The 21,741-nt window shown below is 41.3% G+C and overlaps 1 long non-coding RNA gene across 1 annotated transcript in view; it reads left to right on the top strand.

Annotated features, from left to right (window-relative positions):
- LOC148186048 (uncharacterized) overlaps positions 1 to 21,741 on the top strand; it is a 46,351-nt gene that overhangs the window by 3,873 nt on the left and 20,737 nt on the right. The gene's annotated exons all lie outside the window — the stretch shown is intronic.

Raw genomic sequence — 21,741 nt, 5'->3', positions numbered from 1 at the left:
AGCTGGCAGATCTTGTTGAACTCTTTTAAATCTTAGTCTTTCAGTTGTTTTGTACTGATCAATCCGATAAGCCACAGTTTTATTGTAGGTCATATGATACTTTGCTGTGTTTATAGATGTTATTTGATTTAGAGAATGCTAAGCAGAAGGAAAATATGGTGATGGAGTAAAAACTTGTAAACATGAATAAATTCCACATTTGCTTATAAGAATATGTTGGACCGGGCCCCTAAGGTATTTGTCGCCAGAGCGATGTAACAATGAACATTGCCGTTCATTTTAGATCATGGTAGTGGGGGTAGTAGTGTTTGCTGAACATGTTGTTGTTTTTGTTATTGTGTGTCTTTGGTGAATGCAAACTAACCCTTTACATAGCTTGCCACTGTAGGAAACGCTTGTCTGCAGAGTAATTAGCAAGCTCTGAATGTGTATATGTGTGCTACAGTGCACCAGCATAAATGTAGGTCATAAGCTTATTATAGTTAAATGCAAGTGCAATGCAAATGTTCTGAGAATATTGTGTTTTTAACTCTTTATGTCCTTGTATAGATCCTAATAATCACAATTTGAGACTATGCGTATACTGGGCAGAATATGACACTGACAACAGCTGATAAAAATCATAAAAAAACCATTTGTATAATGATGACAACATATGTGTCATACGTGTATGACACATGTAATACAACACATGAAGACTGAATCCATGCTGCTCTTCAAGAATAGCATTGGTCGTCTGTTAAAGTTGTATTTATACTATCAAATGTCAGGCAGTGATTGTGTTACATCTACTGTATTCTAGCAAATTGCACGTTATGAGAGACATTATACTTTTGCTGCCCCAACAATGCAGTGGGAGAATAATTGTTGACAGCTGCGACCACAAAACTGTACTCCATGTCACTCAGCTGCACACACAAGCAATGGAGACATGCAAGTTAAAAGTCAGCTGCGGGCTCACTATTCTAATCTGACAAGTTCAATGTTAAGTGTGATATTGTTAAAGACAAATCTAATTTAAATAAACACTGAGCTTCCACAGTAACATTTTAACCCCTTTTTTTTTTTTTTTACATTTTTCATGGAAGTAGCTGGAATTTTTTAATGTGAAAAACAAGGTGTAATATTATTTAAAGTTATATTTTTGAATCTTCTTCTGCGATGCATCACGTATATCTGAAAAACATTGGTTTATAACGGTTCAAATAAATCATGCTGTTACAAACTTTAAGGCAGTAACATAACTACATGTTAAAGAGAAGGCACTCAAGCAATGTGCACTTGAAATTCATGTGATGGGTTATTATATTTTGTATCCACTGGAGAGCAGTGTTGAGCTAATGATGCTCGGCTTCATGGCCATTACTAAGACTAATGCAGAAATTGCCTTTTCATTGTTAAACAAAATAGTCCCAAATAGACACACACTAACATACACGCACACACAGTTCACACACACAAATACACTTACTTCCCAGTTACAAATGACATGACGTTGTTGGGCCGAGTATCCTTATTTGCGAATACAAATTACCTGATTTCCTCAAGCACTACTGATTTCTCCAAGAAACACTAATGAGAACAAATGATGACTTGCACGCAGATCTGCTGACACTTCAGGAACAGACAACCAAAAACATGTTTTAATTGATTCGAGTTAGTGTAATTGCTTACAGTGACCTGACATAACCTAGAAAACACTACGCATATAATAAGTAGTGGGTTTTCTGCCCTACAAATAAACAAATGTATGCATTTTTTATAAAAGCTATACATTTTTTGTTTTTTTCAGTATATATTTGAATGAGCCTCAAACATAACATGTAAAATAAAGCTAAATTGTCGGTAGCACCAAGGGCCCTTTTTATCACCCCAACTGTCCAACCACAACCCCAAAACTTATGTTCTTCATCAGTGAGATCAAAACAAAGTAATGCAATGACTTTGAAATGGTGGCGTTGTGTGCTCCCATCTGAATAAACACACCGGACAGTCAGGGGTCTTTGAAAGCCAGTCAGATTGTCTTTCTGACTCAGAGAGCCCAGTTACTCCCACCAGGGGTTTGTGTGTGTGCGTGCGTGTGTACGTGCGTGTGTGTGTGTGTGTGTGTGTGTGTGTGTGTGTGTGTGTGTGTGTGTGTGTGTGTATACCAATTGTAGGTTGTGCTCTCTACATTCCTACCTGTTTTACAATTTTTCTGTGTGTTTGTGTGTTTTTTTTTTAGTTTTTTTTGCGTTAAGGTGGTGCTCTTTACCCGCATGGGTAATCTTTCGTGCACTCCTAACGAGGTTGTCATATTGGGCGCATAATGAGGAGCCTAAAGATGAATGTAAAAATGCCTCCATTACACCGCTTTCATCCTCTTGTTCATTAGGTTAGCATAAGGTTACAATACATTACACCGGTCCCAATGTTCCACACACAAAATTGCACGTGTCACCGAGGGCTTGTGTGTTAGTTTGCCATGATAGTATTCACTCATGTGCACACAAACACGCACACTGTGTTGCTATACCTGCCATGAGTTAACCGTTAGATGAACCTCGACATAACGCTTATTCTCAGCTTAAATTTGATTTTTTTTCAAGGGGATGTTTTGACAGTAGTTTTGATAAATGTCCCCATCATTTCTTTTCTGACACATTATGTTCGTAATTCACACCCACACACACAAAAAAAATGCAAATCTCTTGTGCATGTTTTCATCTTCTGTGGATGTCCAAATTTGCCACATTCGCCGCTTTTGTTATTCCGTCTCTGTCTCTTCACCTCTGCCCATCCCTCACCTCCCTCCCCTCGTTTTATTTCTCCCATTTCTGCACCCCTGTCAAGTGCTTTGTTTGCTGTGACTTTCCATGCGGTTATCTGAGCGCAGACAGTATGCCTCACCCTGGCACAGGACCTCAGTTTCCACGGCAACTTTATAATTGTTTTGGATGCGTTCCAAACGCCACTGGATACCGAGGCATTATTGATGTCAAAAGAAACATGTATGAAATGAGGAGATGTGGAGGCGTCCATATGGTTCTGTACACAGCCTCATGCAAAGCCATTTAACCGTTTTTCAATGGGAGTTTTGTGATACCGCTGAATAGATCCCACATGTGTCGCATGATATTTCATAATTTTGATCTTTCTGTTTCACAAAGGGATAATGGCAAGCATCACAAGCCACTGAACTGTGCAATATTTCCCCTATTCATGTCATTAAGTCATTGTCACAGTATGCACTGCTGGGTTGAGTATGGCGACCTTGCTGAATACAATATGTCCATCATGACAAAAAAAATAAAATAAATTGAATGGTGAAAATGAGAATGAGGTCCATGTGAACACATGAGGGGAAATAGAAGGCACCAAAAGCTTTCTCCAGTTGCCGTAAAGTGCGTCGCTGCCGGCCTCATTCACTTCAAGTAGTCTTTGTTTTGACAGGAGAGGCGGCATGAGTTATCCCAGTGCTTGTCACCATAACCATATTGTGACCCCCTCCTCCCCCTTTATCCCCCACCAAGTCCCTCACACACACACACACACACATACACACATATGCACAGCCTCGCAGCACCTCTGCGCCATGAGCTGTGGCCACATTAACCACTACGCCGCAACACTCATTAAAATAACATATAGTGTCAACAGCAGTGTGGCCCCAAGTGGATAAACCCAAAATGCTCTGTCTTAACTTAATCCACAGACTTGTCTCCACATCAGAGAATTGCCCTCCGAGCAGCAGGTTCGCTCCTTACTTTTGCTCATGAAACTTTGCCTCTTTTGGCTCTGTTTTATCACAGAATGTGTGATATATATATAAAAGAAGAACTGAAATGAGGTCCTGACTGATCTTTTTCTCTGATCTCAAAGCCTTCCCTCCCTCTGCTTAATTTATGACCTGTGAGGAGGAACCCAGGGAGTGAGAAGTGAGTGAGACTGGTGTGAAAGCCCTGAATAGAGCAGGGGCAACAGGCCCTCCAAATAACACAAAAGAGGCACCACAGCTGTTTGGAGGCAACACAAGCCTTCGCGAGGAACTGTCTTCTGCACCGGGCTCCCAGACTGGCGCTCATGCTGACTTTGTAAGCCGAGTTGTTATATGAATACTGTAACACAATCGTCACATTAAATTAGTGAGTGAAAAACCTTCCAAGAAATGTGAAAAAAAAGTTAAAAAGACGACAACTAATATTACCAAAACAAGTCGGCCTATTTTGCTTGAATGAGAAACTGTAATTTTTTGTCACTGATATTTATTATTGGCCGTTAAGGTGGCTAAAAAGAGGATGCTCACACTGTGACATTTGCCTTTGAATTATTTGATCTTTCCATGATGCTAGCAAGCAAACATGAAGAGAGAAAGATGTAAATGAGGTGGAGGGGAGAGATCAAACCTGCTCTATTCCATAGTGAGAGCCAAGAGGAGGGAAAGAAAAACAGCACAACAGCCGATCACCTTTACAGAGGGCTGGATCATTCGAGGACCCCGCTGAGCCGCAGGAAAGTGTCACCAGGCCTTCGTGAGCTCGCTGTCAAGTGCCGGTTACTGACTGTCAACTGCAGCTAAAAATGATTTCAGAATCCGGGGTTAGAAGTTCAGCGCGCTGTTTTCTTCCCCCAGACTGAGGGGAAAACGCTGTCACCATTGCCGGGCCTGTAATAATTTATTCCCCCCTGTACAAAACTCTGTTGGCTCCCCGTTCCTGCGTCTGCTTCTTAGTTTTGCACTCACGCCCATTAGCTAGCCACATGCAGGACACGTGTGAACTCTCAGGATGATGGCGGATTCTCTGTATAACTTAATTGCAGCTCATTTTTATCGTCATGACCGTGTTGGAAGAGGCACTATTGTAAAACTGCTCACTGTTGAGCATCTTTGTTTGCAGTTGCATGTGTTGTCAGCATGATTGAGCATGGAAATCGTCCATGCAACCTTAAAATCGTTTTTTCAGCCTTCTAGATGCACAAACTTGATACCCGATCATCAGAGTAGAATTACGAAATGACTTAAATATACAGATGATACTTGAAATATGTGCTCCTTTTGAACTTGGCAGTGGTGGATGAAGTATCTGAAAGCCATACTTGAGTGAAAGTACAGATCCAGAAAACAACTTTGGTAAAATTTAAAGTCACCTATTAGAGTATTACTTGAGGAAAAGTCTCAAATATCCAATATTAACTGTACTTAAGTATCAAACATTATTTTATAACATTAAATATACTAAAGTATTGATAGTAAAGGTACAAGTACATGCTGTTCATAAAAAGTGGTCTAAATTTTGAGACTCATGAAGTTTATTTCTTTTTAACACATTCCACCTCAAAAATGAAGCTTACATTACACTTGAAGAAAAACTTTTATTTCCACTTAAAGGATTTAAAGAACAAAATCTAGTTTTCCTCTCCATCCCATTTCTTCATTCGCCCCCCCCCTTTCCTTCCCTATTTTGTAGGGGAAATGCAGCTGAGTAAAAGTAAATATTTTATTTTGTGGAATAAAAGTGAAAGCTGCGAGATATATGAAAACTCAGGTAACTTACAGATACTCCCCAAAAAATACTCAAGTACTGTAAGGAAGCATTATTACTTTGTTACATGGCACCACTGGAACTTGAATGCAAAAGAGCGTTGTCTGCTCTCTTTTTCCATCGCTCTGTCTTTCCCATCCATCCATAGAGAGAGTATCCGGAGCCATCTGCAGACCACGATCCATCCCCAAACACTGGGATCACAAAGGTGTTATTTTTCAAAGCTGGCCCTGTCCACCTCCTGCCGAGGGTTTGCGGCTGCGGTTCAAGGGAAGGTGGGAAACTTCTGAGGCCCTGTTCCCCTTGTACCCCCCTCCCTGTCGCCTGCCTCCTCAGGGGCAGCCCTTTGAGGGTGTCATAACTGCGGCCTGTATAACATGGGTTACTGCTGACGGCGGTTGGTCACAGTTGATGAAGCCTTTAAAGAAGCCTCCCCTCTCATGGTTTCTGTTAAAATTCTGGAGAGCAGGAGCGAGGCCTGGCTCCCAGACAATTACAGACGTAGTAATGGGAGGACTCTGGAGTAGGCCCTGCATTTTGTCTTGTGATGGGTAGAGGGTGCTCCAAGTCCATTTTTGAGGAGAATGTTGTGTGTTGCAACCCTACACTACCGCCTTCTCTCACCCCCTCAAAAAAAATGAAATCACCCTCTCCATTTTAGTTTTGTGCTTCTATGCTTGCAAGTTGTCTACACAAAATGAGTCCTCCATGTTTTGTGCTGCATGGCGGTCTCTGTTTCACAAAACTAAAGGAGGGGGGGGTCCATGCAGACTATGAAATATGCTGTAAATGGACAAAGCTGCAGAACATGCAGCTGTTGTGGTGCCATCCTGTTGTCTTGCGGGGTTGGGGGAGGGTGTACGCAAGGTAAAATGGGACAGAAAGCCATGACAGTCTGGTGGTAATAGCATGAGAGCATTCGCAGCACCTGGTACTCACCTCTTTCTCTGGAGAGTCCCTGCGGACACGGTGTCCCGCTGGCACACCGTAAAACTTGATTGTGTAAAACACCATCACGCTGAGACTGATAAAAGGAAAAATAAGAGGTGTTTTTATTTTCAAATTTCGGTTGGACCAGCAAAGGAGGAAATAAAATTGTTGTTTAAATAATATTTTAAATTGTATTTATTTTCGAAGGCCTTGTAGATTTATGACAAATGTTTGTTGAAGTGCAGAAACTTCATTTAATTAATTGTAGTGTTCTCCTTTTTCTTAAAAAAACAACAACTTAGTTGCACTGCCACATGCTCTTATATTATAGACAAAGATTTGTTCATGACATATGGTTTCTAAAATGTTAGGGTTATGGAAAGTTATAGATATTTAGCATATAAAAATTAATTTAGATTTTATTTTTTTACTTTCCACCCATTCACTTTTTCCCTCCTAAATCTGTATGTTCTACTTACTGAGAGTAACTACATATTTAGTTTTAGATTTAAATTATGTGTAACGTATTAATAAATCAAAAAGTGATTTTATTTTGACAGAAAAATGTTTCATACCAAGTAGCGCAGATGCATGGACGTGTTCTAATTAGTAACATTTGACGTGTGTTCTGCAGATTGTGTCTGCAAATGTAGTGCTATTTAAAAATAAAATAAAAAGAGATGGAGTAAGTGTTTTTTTATTTCCAATATTTGTAAATTTATAATATATCTAAAATATTTTGCCATTTCTATTTTTTAGGGTGTCACTTTTTTTTCTAATTTTACTACAATTGATTTTCATTCTTGCATTCTTGGGATTTGGTATTAAATTTAAATGCAAATAACTGAAAAAGATGCCTGTGAAGATAAATATTCTGAGGGTAGTGCGCCTGTATTGAATGTTAAATGAGAAACAACTGCACACGTACAGTGAGTGTGCTGTTTCTCCACGTGTGCGTGTCGAACTTGGCTTGACCAGACAGATAACCGCGCGGCGGCCACCGTGCCCTGTGTGAGTCGGCGTCGGTGCAAAGTGCAAAGGCCAGTGCGGTTCAGGACTTCTCCTCAGGCCGGTGCTACGTGAGCTGCAGCATGTGGACGACGTGCTTGGACCTGAGGAGCCTCAGCGCCGCACAATGCTCCTCTGTTCTTCATGCTGTACTTCTATCTCGCTCTCTCTTTGTCTCTCTCTTTCTGCACACACACACACACACACACACACACACACACTCATACAAGCACACTGAAGAGTTCTCTCCACACAGTTGGAAAGACAGGGGTCAGTGACTGGATGCTCCCAGCTGAGTACTTCAGTGCAGCCCTTGTCTCAAACACACACACACACACACACACACACACACACACACACACACACATCTTCACGTGCACTGTGTTAATGTCTTTTTCCATGCTGGCACTCTGCACAAAGCTCTGGCAGTGTTGTAGTCTGCATTTCTCTCTGAAACTTGAGCTGAATGTTTTTCTCATTCATTATATAATCAGTAAAAATTGTTTCACTATAGCATCTGAGGCAATGCTGACTGTTGCTTAGAACAACAATCTTGACATTAAAATGTTTTTATAGTATCTTTAAACACTTTCTCATCTAACCCAAAACCTTTTGTGTTTTCTATTTGTGGCTTGATTTTATTGTAATTATGTTTACTAAGCCTATACCGAGGACTTATTAGTCACAGAAAAATATAACAGATAATGTTCTTAATTAAAGTCAAAGTGCCAAGTGATTAAGTCATTATTTAAGAGATTCTCTAATTCCTCTGTCGTCATTGCTCTTATACAGGTGCTGCGGGATATTCGGTGTCTTAACTGGCGCACAACTGAGATCTAGCTGCTTTCAAACCCCAGAGCAAAGCAACATTCAGCCTGGAATCTTACTTTGGGATCTCCGTAAAATGAGTAATTTCTTTGTGAGATCCATTTATGTTTATTTTACAATAAAGCGACCTTTAATGGTTCTGGAAAATTGAAACCAGGCATACAAGACAGTTGAAAACAAGGTTTGCGCAGTGAATGGGTATTTCATTAATCCTATAAGGGATGTCCCGCAGTGATTAGCTGGAAAGCCCATAAAGGTACTGAGTTTCACTTTATTACAAGGCAAGCTTTTCATATTATAGTAAATTGTAATAACCTGCAATAAAAATAATGTTTAACAAAAAAACAAACAAAAAGTATGAAGGGAGTGATTAAATTATGCATGAGTAATAGACTCTTGCAGAAGTTTTTTTCTAAACTGACGGACCGTGGTTCGGCAGATGATTCAATCGACAACCTCTCAATGCTCCGCTGAATTAATTACCGCCATAATGCTGTAGTATCGATCAAAAACACAGTGATCCCGTGGCCGTTAATCATTTGTGTCAAAATGGGAGAAACATAACCCAGCCAGGCAGTGCAGGGGGCGTGCAGAGGAAGTGGAATGCATGAGGAACAGGGAGGTTGATCCCTCCGCTGCTTTGACGTCAGGCATCCATCTACTGGTGTTATTCCTTAATCTGATTCACTTGGCTGCTCAGCAGACCAGTGTTGCCTGTTGGAAAGGTTTCATGTGTGTGATGGATGCTATTGTCAGAAATGCCAAGGTCAATATGCGACGCAGCAGCAAAAAAAAAAGAGGACTTTCTTATTTCAAAAGTGCTTCCCATGTATCATCATCTCTGCAATCTGACCTTGCTTCCCTCTGTAATAACATTCAGAGGGAGGACAACTGCTGGGTGCATGCTCATGGGCTGGCGTTGATCTTTAAAACGGGTCATGGCGCCGCAGAGAAGAGGCCTGTGTCACTCATGACAGTATGCAGGCGTATTACTTACACCGAGACAGATTTGGAAATGGAGTTGTACTGTCTGGCGTGAATGCTGGGGGACAATTATGTCTTGATTTGAGCATCTTAGCAGAGGGGCCACCGTTTGACTGCACGCTCTTTGTACAAGAGCAATTAGCTGATATGGAGGCACATCATTACATCATCATGTAAACAGATTTAGAGAAATGAAATGTCAATTTTGGCAAATGACAGACAATAAAGAAATTGTTGCATGAACAGATAAGAAATCCAATCCAACAGTTTGTCAGTTTGACTGACAATGTCAGCCTTGGTTACTTTTGCTTCGCGTGATACGATTCACTCAACCGCATCACCATTAAAACTTAATCTCAGCACTGGCAGTTATTGATGCCACATGAGGCAGGCGGTGGGCAAACTTCGTGTGAAAGTGGGATTTTCTTGTCAACACATCGTAGTGCTGGAACTATACGAGCTGATGCAATTCTGGTCATATTAAGGACAACTTCTTGACTTTTTTTTAAAGAACATATAAAAAAATACTCTGCTCTGTATTATAATTTGTGTCTGATATGATTTTTCCAAGGTTAGAATTTCTTAACATTAATTAAAGAACATCTATAACATACACAAATGTTGTTTGTTTAACACAGAGACATAAGATGTTTCCTATGTGTATTAAATTCCTACACCCCTCTGCCAGCCCTGTCTTCTAGAAATTACAGTTATATGGGTAATTACCTCTGAAACAAAAATACATTTTAAGGGACACGTGCAGTGCGAATTACAGTATCTGGCAAAAATGTTAATACTAAATGTATCGGGAAAATGAATTTCAGTTGTTTTCCAGTGACATTATTTTTTATTGCCTTTTTTAAATCAGCATTTAACCAAAATAATGAGCTTTCACTTACCTTAAAGGTCTAGTGCGTTGGATTTAGTTGCATCTAGCGGTGAGGTTGCAGAATGCAGCTGAAACTTCTCCCATCAGCTTGTAGGGGAACTGCGGCCAACGTTAATACACAAATGGCCTTATCAGAGCCAGTGTGTGATTTGTCAGTTCCAGACTAGAGTGTGGCAGACTCAGTTGAAGAGGACCTGCTTCATATCACAATCTTTCCCAAACTTTAGCCAGTTTACAATTTTGCCGAAAGCCCTGAAAGGAGTCTGGACATGAACACAAAATTCCTGCAGTTCCTGCACCTTGTACGCCCATCATCTTCCCCAAACACCTCCTTCCAAAGCCTACGCGTCATGAATGCAGTGTTGTTGTTTTTGTCGTTGTTTCAGTAGCAGCAGTAACATACAAACTTTATTCTTAGGAGACAGAGTTGCATTGTGTTTCAAAAATGGCTTATAAATCTACCTTGTACCTTGTATGATTGGCCTCCAGACTAGTAGTGATGTCACAAAATCATGTTCCTGGATATATATCATTAAGCTCAGATTAAAGGTGAGAAACTTTCCCCTGTCAGCAGTTGATTGTAAAATCAGCCATACACCATTCTTCACAGTGGATCAAACATCTAACTAAAGTCATAATAAGCAAAACAAATTTTCATTCTTAGGGAACTTTAATATATTAGAACCAAGTTTAAGTCGTAACTTTTACCGTCCACTCAGTTGATAGCTTTATTACTGATAGTTTTAATGGGATTGTCTGATGAGTGAAAAAACATTACATGGTGTGTTATAACAAGGCTGTTATCACCCGACAAGGTGGACATCACACCATCAAATTTCATTTCTGAGCGATGTAAGGAAATGGCCACTAACCCGAGCCGTGTTTCCCCACTGAGTCCTCATCTCCGACTGTCCACTGATTCACCGCTCCCACAGGGGAGACTGACCTCTTCAACCACCTGGGGACGACCCCCCTACGCACAGTTAAATATGCTCACAGGAAGGAACCACAGAGGAGAAAATCATGTCATTAAGACTCTCCACCAGGCCGCTCTGTCCAGCGTCCTTTCCTCTAAGGCCAGGGAATAAGAAATACCCCAAGACTCGGAAAATGACTTCAATTAAGCATAATGTTAATCACTATTGCTCAGAACAAAAGTCAAGCTGAGAAATCCCTTGATGGAAATTGTTATAATTGCCCTAACAACGGGAATGAATATTTCTCCCTGCTTAATTACATGTGACTTAATATTTAAATATACCATTTGCGGGTTTTAAAGTATCTTAATCACAGCCATTAATTTTAAATATCTAGCATTTGGAGTGGCGGGGGAGCAGACAAACACCTTTTACAGTGTGACTGGTTACATGTGGCAGGTAACGTTAGCAGAATGTCAGGTATGTATTATGCACGAGGCGCTGCTGACAGGGCCTGTATGCCGCGACAAGAACAGGTAATTGTGCTTTCCTCGTGCGGTAGGAGGTAGGGAGCGATCTGTTACACACAAGCTGGAGTCTGACTTGTAGCTCTGACCCATCCATCGTAAACAATGACATTTTTCAGACTAAACTCAGACTGGATTTTCATCATTATGATGAAATAAGTAGTCCTGAAATGAAAATAAGTTGATTTGCCAGGACATTTATCGCCAACAGTTTTGATAATAAATTAATAGTTGAAGCCATTTATCAAGCGAAATTGCCAAACATCAGCCCCTAAATGTGAGAATTTTCAGTGTTTTTATGTGTATATTCTTGTAAATTAAATATATTTGAGTTTTGCACTGTTTGTCAGACAAAGAAAAACGATATTTGAAGACATCACCTCAGTCTCTGGGAATTGCAATAAACAATTTTCACTTTTTTTTAGACTTTTTTTCTATATCAATCAACAGATTACTCCATAATGTTAGCAATCATATGCTGAACCTCTGTGACCAAGAACCAGATATTCTGCAAAAATGAATGCAGTCCTTGTCATCAAATTGTCATTCCCTCCTTTCCCCTCGCTGTGGTCATTTAGGAACTCGTGGCTGGGCTTCTCGAGGTTCAGGGGTGGCAACCCCAGAGTCCTGGCCAGCTGCCAACAGTGACTGTCCCAATCTGGCCACCTAAATCACCGCCTCATCTAATTGGCCAAATCACCCGCTGTTCTCAGACCCCCGCTGCTGCGTGGCAAAGGCCTTCTGAGGAATCAGACAATGTTTGCAAACTGTTAATGTTGTGTTTGGTCAGTGTGCAGATAGAGACGCTTCAAATTGTTGGGAATATACAGTTATTAGGTCTAGGGAATAAATTTAGGATCGGTAAAATCCTTATTTTATCCAGCCTGACATAGCTAGACCAAGGAAGCTCTCAGTTCATTTTCGACTTCCAAGGTTTATTATCAACTGGTTATCAACGTGTGATGTAGCACTGAGCAACCAGTGACCATGTCTGCCTGGTGTAGATGGCCAATCACGGCACATTAGGGCGGGACTTTGCACTTAGAGAAAAAAATAACGCCTTAGAGACAGAAAAATGAGTACTGCAGGCAGAGATGAGCTGGTGTATTATGAGTTATTATGAGTCTTAGGACTGATTGACCCATTCAACGGCCATTAACATTAACATTTTGTTGAATATTTGCGACATTTGCCACCACCTAGATCTATACCCTCATCCGAGGCTTCTGTGCTTACCATGGCGGCCCTTCTACTTTGCCAGATTTTCACAAATGTACAACAAACACGTTTCTTCTCAGCGAAAGCTTTACAGTTCATCATTATTTTAGTGAAAATATACAGACTATTTTGTTCAATACTGACAAAATAACGGCTTCAACAGAAACTTCCACATCGGCTGCAGCGATCTTGGTTGTTTTCGAAAATGCCTCAACAGCGCTCCATTTTACGGTCTTCGTCTCAAACACGCCTCATATTAGTTAAACGGTTGTGATTGGCCCGTCCCGTCTCAGGCCGCTAGAAATCCGTCCAATCCGGAGAGGTACCTGACGCATCTGCCAGAGCAAATAAAAGCTCCCAGATCCGTCTTGTTCCCAGGCAAAATTTCATCCATTTCATGTTTGAATTTCAACAGTCAGAATAAGTTTCCAGTTTCAGAGCAATTACTGCAATATACACAAATCAACCAGACACTGGGATGCTGCATTTCCACCATGCTGTCACTTATCGAGAGTTGACAATAAGCTGAAATGCTGCAGGGCTCACAAACACACAGACATTTCACAGAGAAGCACACACATCAACAGACAACCGTGTGCACACACACGAGTTAAGCAGGCCTTTGGGTCACGCAGTGTGAGTGAAAAACAGAGAGTGGGAGTGAGCGAGCAGCTGCAGGAGCCATGGGGTGGGTTGGGCCTTACGGCGAGCAGCGAGGGGCTGGGGGAGGCTTAGGGGATGGAGGAGGCTGCGGAGGCTGGGGAGGGCTGCGGGGAGACCCGGAGCTAGGGGCCGCCTGTTTAATTGGAGCTCATTTACACAGCAGTGGAGCAGGAGACACCTGAAGGGCCTTCCCTGCCTTATCAGCTAAATGACTCCCGCTCCACATCTTCCACAAGTCGGATTTTTCTTCGTGTTTATTCACTTGTTTCTCTCTCAGAAGACTCAGAATACCGTTCTTGTGATATTGCAGCTTTTTGTACACGTGTGGATCGCCTGTCTTCTCAAAACTTTACAATAAAGCACATAGTAAAAGTTCTCATTAACAACATAGAAGAAGACAGCAGCAGAAGCAGTTCTGAGCTGCACATACAAGTTGTTGACATCCCTCGTAAACTGAATTACAAATGATATGCACCTTTCAAACATTATGCCGTTGTAATATAATTAAATCAGCCAGTGTTGACAATGATAACACCCACCATACCACCTTCCTGTAGCTCTGAAAAGAAGGTAGAGGATGGCGAAGTGGAAAAACAGGAGGCAGCGGTGAGGTTAGGGGGAGCATGATGAGGAGGAAGACGAGGAGGAGGAGGAGGAGGAGAGGAGCCAAAAGAAGGAACAACTTACTGTAATCATAGTCATGTTCAATCAGACACCTGCTATTAAGTTGATAAATACACTTTTCCCAGTGTGAGTCTGGATACACTGAGTACCCCTAAGGCACTGTTCTGCTCTTTAACTACCTACTCTGCCTGGCTTCTTCACTCAACCACTGACTCTCTTCCCATTAACTCACATTTCACCCAGTCTCACAAGATGTCCCGAAATCCATTCCTTATAGGGCACTGTATGATTGACTAAATGCAGTCTTCGATGGTGAGACTGAGAACAGATTTGGTGAGTGGTTTTTCTAGCTGTTGGAGAGTGAAAGGGTAGGGATTTGGGGACATTTTTACTCCATTAGTAAGTACTATTTTGTCCTTTTTTCCCTTCGTGCTTACGGTAATAAGAAAAAATGGGAGCGGAGTGTGAGTGTGTGTTGCTGGGGGGGTTAGGAGAGGGAGGGTGTATGGAGAGGTTGTTGTGTTTGAGGCAGGGAGGGTGCACAGACAAAGCTTGCCTCCTTAATCTCTTGTCTCGCCTTTTCAGCTCCAGTCGGTGCCCACATGCTGGTGACGGGGCCAAGAGGATGCCTCCTGTAGAGAATCTTACTCAGCACGGTGTCATGGCCGCCACGACATCTGATAAACATTAAGTACAGGCTGTGATGCCTAAGTGTTATTATTGTTGTTTATTTATTTTATGTCCCCTTAGTGTTTTACAGTCAGCTCAGCTTGTCCGCTGCTGTAGTTTGGTAAAATAACGGAGTGATACGGAGGTTTGTCTTTTAGGGATGACTTTTCTCTGGACCAGAGGAGAGTGTTAAGTATCTGTCTTTCGCCCAGGGTGCAGATTTTAATGGACTCTGGGATTTAAAGGTCCAGTGTATACAATTTAGGGGGTTATATTAGCAAGAAGGGAATATAATATAATCACCTGAAAACAGAAATCATTGTGTTTTTGTACATTATACAAAAACATTGTACATTAGAATGAGCCGTTTATATCTAAAATAAGGAGCGGGTCCTTGTCTACAGAGATTGCGTTGTTGTACCACCATGTTTCTACAGCAGCCCAAAATTAACAAACAAAACATTAGCCCTACATATTTGCGTTTTTTGCATTAACAGTTTAAATTACAGTGTCCAGTTGTTTTGGAGAGAAGGAAACTCCTACAGACAATTCAAAAAAATCCTCCTGAAATTCTGGTTCAAAAAAACGTGAGCGCACATTAGCAGGTGCTTGTGGACAGTCTGCAACATGCCAAAAGAAAGAGAAATATTCATTTGTAATGTAAAACTGCTTTAGTCATTGTTTTTCCTGGCTTTAATCACCTGAGACCTGATGCATAAATGATGTTACGCCAAAAAACACCTTTTCACACACCTAAACTGGTATTTATAAAGCAGGAATGTGCGCACCTCACGCTGACTTAGAGCAGACGAACACGCGGTTTTAGCTGAGATTACTGGAGGTGAGATGATACGGATAAAATTACATGTAGGCAAAGTTGAGAGATGCATAACATTGTTTTTGTTTGGCAGTTTCACCGATTTTGTTAGCATTTTTGCAGCTTACACAGCATTCTCTAAAATGTCACTCAAATAAGCATTTATAACCTTATTTTGAAATTATTTACAAGTGAACTCATCGCTTTTAATTTACATTCATCTCCTTGTTAGTGATCATTTAAGTTTATTCTGTGAAGCACTTCCTAAAGTCAGTTTCGACATAAGAAATGTGATGAATAAGGACAACAATACCGCACATAATGACAGCTGCACTGGCACTGACCTCGTAATGCAACACAAGTGATGAAACTGCTCTTTTCTTACTGTATTTCTCATCGACAGGCGTAATGAAAGGTGGAGGGGCACATGTGGGTGTTTAGAAGCATTTCTATATGTGAAAATGATTGAGATTTATGAAGCCGCATCAGGCATATGCACAGCTTTGTTAGTCTGACAAAAATAATGCATATATACGTTTCTGCATTTTTGCATACACATAGTTTAAGTCAGGAATCCATGCATAGTTTTATGTATTTCGCCTTTAATTAGCCAAGAAAACTCCAGATAACTTTGTTTTTCCTGCTTGGGAGTCAATCACCTGAACTTGTGTTACAAACAAAAATACCTTCCAGCATCTTTGGTCCTCCTGGCAAATATTACACCCCCTGCCTGGCTGCCTCTGGCATGATTACAGGCCATGGGGATGTGGTGAGGCTGCTGTGTGCAGCAAAGGCCATCTGATCAATAATAAGAGCATACAATTTGCTTCTACTGCTGATTTTTTCATGTGTCTTTTGGCAAAATAAAGTTGTTCAAAATTCAACTACAAATAAATTTTCCCCCCAGTAAATGAGCTGATAAGCGTCCTGTGATCAGCAGTCTAACAATATTGTATTTGGGTTGTCTAAATTCCTTGCATCAATATTATGAATGTTCTAAAGAATGAGCAAAACAAACTTGTGGAAACAGCATGGTTAAAAGCCAGACTTCCCAATGTTATTGAAATCTAAACTTGCTTTGAAACCTGAATATCCTGTGTACATTGTCCCGAAAATGTTTTCCTTAAGTTCCTCTGAGCTTTAGAAGAAAATTCATAACTTTGCGGTCAAAGTTCAAAACCATCCCCGGCTTGAACATCTGAAAAAAAAGAAAGTGGCATAACATACAATTCCCCTCTTAAAATCGCACATGTCACTGATTGAGTTGCAAACTGGCTGGGGCGAGATGCGTCTGGAGGCGTCGGAGGGGGGTCTCTCTCCATCTTTTTCTCTTACTCTCCCTCTCTCTTCCTCTATCTATCTATCGGCTGAGTGGAATTCATCATCTGTTGCGAGGGTGCGGCGCATGATAAGCATGCAAGCGGGTGAGCCGGGCCCGCTATATCACTGGGAATGAATGAACGACCTCACTTTGACCCAACCAGGGGAGAAAAACACATGTTCTGCTGGTCTTGGCTGGCTGGCTACCTGCAGAGAGGGTTGGGAATTCCTCCAGCAGGAGGGATGGGGAGATGGAGAGATGGAGGAGGAGGAGGAGGAGGAGGAAGAGAGTCGGGCTCCATGTGTCTGCGGCGCCCTCACATTAACTTGGAGAGGATGTTGGCATATTGTCCTTTTGTCAGACATGGCTGGTGTCTTGTTGAAGGGGTTAAATAATTTAAGGTGTATGGAAGTTAGGAGATAAATTTGGGTGAGGAGGGATTCTAAAGCGAGGGAGGTTGCGTTATATTAGTGGTACATTAAACATGTTACGGGGAACAGTGTGTGAGAGTGTTAACCTTTGCTCCGTAATAGACATTTAACATGAAGTTATAAAGCTGCTAAGCTCTCTTAGACCGATCTCACACTGCAAATCCTGCGTTTCCTGCTATGAGCTCAGCAAGCTCTATGGCTACCTATTGTTTTTTATTACGTGTGAAGCATTTTCCCATTCTCGTAATCTATGGAGGGAGTTGGAGCTCTTTGTCCAGCATCACCTCAATTCAGAATCAGTTCCCATACTTTCTGCACCTATGTTCCCGTGAAAGCAGCTCTGGATTTTATTACTAGTGAGTTTGTGTGTATCTGTGTTCCCATATGTTTATATGCAAGATCCAGCAGTCATCTACTCTTAAAAAACTACTTTAAATCACCTTAACCTAAATTTAAAGTTCCCATGTTATGCTTCTTTTCAGGTTCATACGTAAATGTTTGTTTTCTTCTAGAACATATTTACATGCTTGAATTGAAAATGTTGCAAAACATGTAAAACATTCTAACAAGAAATACAAAGGGACCCATTTAAAATGTTTGTTTAAGTTTGAAACAGTTTTTATAGCAGCCCTTAGTTGTGACATCACAAGTTCACGGGACTTCTGCCGGCTCATTTAAAGGCACAGTCTACAGGCTGTGTGCATTTCTCTGTGAACTGAGCATTTTGATGCTTTCACAGTATTAATACAGCACCTATACCTGCTTTATATTAAAATCAGACAGGGAAATCTAACTTTTTACAATATGGGGCCTTTAAGATAACCCAGTGTGCAAATATGTGCATATGTGTGCACGTGTTGCTACATGCATGCTTACAGTTGTAATCCTTGTACATGTGATTTCCACAGTGATGAAATTTCTGTAATGTTTTTGAAACATTTTCAACATACAACGTAATAAGTTTTAGCTGAAAAAAGTTAGTTTGTAGGCTGCCATACAATTTTAAGTTGACTGAATTTGAGAAGACAAATTGAGGTAATTTTGTGATGATTCAACTTGTCTTCTCAAATTTAGTCAAGTCAAACATTAAGGCAACCTGGACACTGACTTTTTTAAGTGAAAACAAATAGTTTCTCGTTACAGTGTACATTGTTTTGGTTATTGTTTAAAATGTGTTCATAAAAATCCCGTGGAGACCGGACCAGCATAACGTCATTGCTGAGGCAGCGCCACCTTTTGGGGGAAAGAAACATGCTGTCAGAAACAGGAACATGCTGAAAAGCTGTTTTGTAACGGGTTACCTGAGGTTTTGCAATGAACCTATGTGTGCCGTGCTGGTCTGTTTCCATATGCAGCTAGTTGGTGACGGGAATGTCTAACAAGACTCTTAAGTTTGCAAGCTCTAGCAGTTATTTGCAAACACCTGTGAAGTGCCTGTTTAATGTGTGGCTGTATCTGTGTATATAGGGCAACATATTTGAACTACTTTGTAGAAATGGGGTAAAATGTTATGGAAAAGGCATGGGAAAGTTTTGAAAATGTATTGGTAGAATGTGTGGGAACCCTGATGTAAGTACATTGTGTGTGTGTGTTTGTAGAGCAGTCTGTTTGCGAATATTTTACGCACATGGAGAATCGCTGTTAGCACCACCGCCAGAGCCCATATACTGCAGCTACCCGACTGTGTTTCAGTGTCAGACTGTTACAAACTGTGGAGAGGGGGCCTTGGCCTCATGTCTGGACATGGAGCTGGAGAATGTAGAAAAGGCGGCATGTGGCAGTGGAGGTATGGATGGCTACGGGAGGGCGTGGTCAGTGGATAAAGAGACCGATTCCTGTTGCCGGGCTGTGGGATGAAGGGCGGAAAAGGGGTTGGTAAGGGGGTTGCTGGAGGCGGTCCACATCGCCCCTTTATTTACTTTGACCCCAGGTCCGCGGGAGGCCCGGGGAGGGCACATGCCAAACTCCCCAGGCGGGCAGAGCTGCCCTGCCCTCGCTCTCACCTCTCTGCCCGCCCCTCTGTCTCCAGTTAGATATATGTGTGTTTGGAGCCTGGGCTGCATGAGCGCCTCTTCTCTCAGATATCCAGGTTAAGACAGTTAGTCTCAGCTGAAATCATGTTTGCATATGAGTGTCTGCGTTTGAAAAACTGCATAACAGTAACATTTATAGTAGAGATCACTGAATGGGTGATTTTATTGGTCCAAGGTTCTGTGCAACCTTGTGTTATAATAATAGTTTTATTAGTTTTTCAAATGTCTTCATTTTTTTTATTAAAAAAAGCCATAATCAACAGTTCATCCAAGTCTTTATATTCCTCATTTGGTCATAATGCATTTAATGTATCTGAATTTGGTGCACAATACTTTTCCCCTTTGCATTTCACCATAAACCAACTATGATTTATTTCTTCTCTACAATAGCTGCAGGGAAATTCTTAGACAAATTAATTTCTCAGTCACAAGCAACAAGACACATTAAACTTTAATCTTAAATAAATGTGACATGTGTTATTTGAGGATGCGATTTTATAAATGCGTATAACTAATTGGTAAATTATGCATAGGCCTCATCAATCCCTTCCTTAATAAAATCACAATTAGAAGCAGAAATGCAGGATGATAGGGAGGGAAAAAAAGGGAAAAGGAGAAAGAGCAGTGGCTCTTAAGATGTTAATTATTCTAATGAGGCAAAGTGTACCTGCCTGATGTCAATGTCATCACAGTAGTAATTATTACCATGGTAATGCTATTGCCATGGCGAATCAGAGTGTGATTTATTTCGTTAAAGCAATTAAGCGCTGTGATTAGAAATACAAACATAAATGCAAATTTAAACAGATTTTTCACTTTTATTGGCCGTTTCCATTTTTTAGTGCACATTCCTCTTAGCAACCTTTGACACGACCCTCCACAGTCTCCAGCGTTTTAATAGTTCAATTTCAAAAATCGCATTTGGAGTCACATTTCTTTAGATTGTTATTGTCAAAGATTTTGGACTCAAGGAAATAAACGAAGGCAAAAGCAGAATGCTGAAGCAATCCTCTTGGCTCTATATGAAAAGGATTGGTGTTTATTAGTAAGAGTTTTATTATTTTCTATAAACAAACATACTTTTTCACCCTGACATGTCTGACAGCGGAGGTTAGCCTCATGTTGACACCACGGACTGACTGCTTTTCAGTATCGAGGGATTTGGAATCGAGAAGTCTTGTTTAGCGAGGGGGACGGTTAATTGATTGTCAAATCATGTCATGGTGTAGAGGGTAACTGAGATGACTCCGGGGCAAATATGTCCTCGTGAACACGCTGCCCTCCTGCCCGGTGAGCGCAGCGGAGTCAGACGCAGCACAGTGGCAGTGCTGAAAATGTCACCCCAAGATGACAGTCATATTCCATTACAGCTATCGCTCAATATCTTCATGCAGGGCAAATTATAGCGTTTCAACGGAGCATAAAGCAACAAAGGAAAAGCCATATGGATATAAAATAAACTGAAATTATTTCTGTGAAGACTTTATAACTCTCAAATTGTACTCTGTTTGAAGATTTGATAGTTAATCATGATTTCACAGTTGCTTTTACACTCGACAGAGAATAAAAAAGTTCAAAAATGAAATGTTTTGTGTTGAGAGTAACATGCTGTGACATATTGAATGACCATTACTTCACTGTAAACTGCTTTGCCATTGAAAGCCAGTGACAAAAATCCATCCAATTCCAGTTGTTGTAAGTACCCAGAATATATTGGACTTCTATGGGGACGCGAATGAAGCTGCTGGGCATCCAGCGTATTTCAGCTCCATCTTGTTTCTTGCCGAAAGGCTCTGGCGTGGGCCTGTGGTTGCCAGGCGCCTCCTGAGGTGACTCTATCAGAGCCAGTCAAGCCTGAAATCAATCACTCACACCCATCAAAGGCTGCCCTGCACCGCCATTGTGACTGAGCCATCTGGGCCTCAACACACTGTCTACATTTATCTCTATGAACTATATGTGCTTGCTTGTGTGTGTGTATTTGCATGTATATCTGTGTGCTTTTTTGCAAATGAGATGAAAGTAATAGAGTAAAAATTAATAAGGCATACTGTATAGCAGCAGTTGTGGATGCAGGAGGAAGCAGAGGCAGGCCTCAACATCCATCACACGAGCACTCTCCTCTACACCTGTTCACAGCTCTCCACTACATGCCTCTCCTGCATGGTATCATCTGCTTGAACTAGTTTTCCTGTGTGGAGGCCCTTCTCCTTTGGCCCCCGCTTCGGCCAGTCTCCCGGTCTCCAGTCCGTCCTCTCAGTGCTGAGCATTAACTGTCCCGGCACTAGCAGGCAGGCAGAGTGGAGTGGCGCTGAGTGTGTGTGGCAGCTGCCATTGGAGGGCAGTAGAGCACCAGCGCA

The sequence above is a fragment of the Plectropomus leopardus genome, chromosome 21 (genome assembly GCF_026936395.1).
Source record: "Plectropomus leopardus strain MGB_pleo_1.0 chromosome 21, ASM2693639v1, whole genome shotgun sequence".
Taxonomy (NCBI): domain Eukaryota; kingdom Metazoa; phylum Chordata; class Actinopteri; order Perciformes; family Serranidae; genus Plectropomus; species Plectropomus leopardus.
The sequence above is the reverse complement of the archived record's forward strand: the minus strand, read 5'-3'. Positions and strand labels throughout refer to the sequence as shown.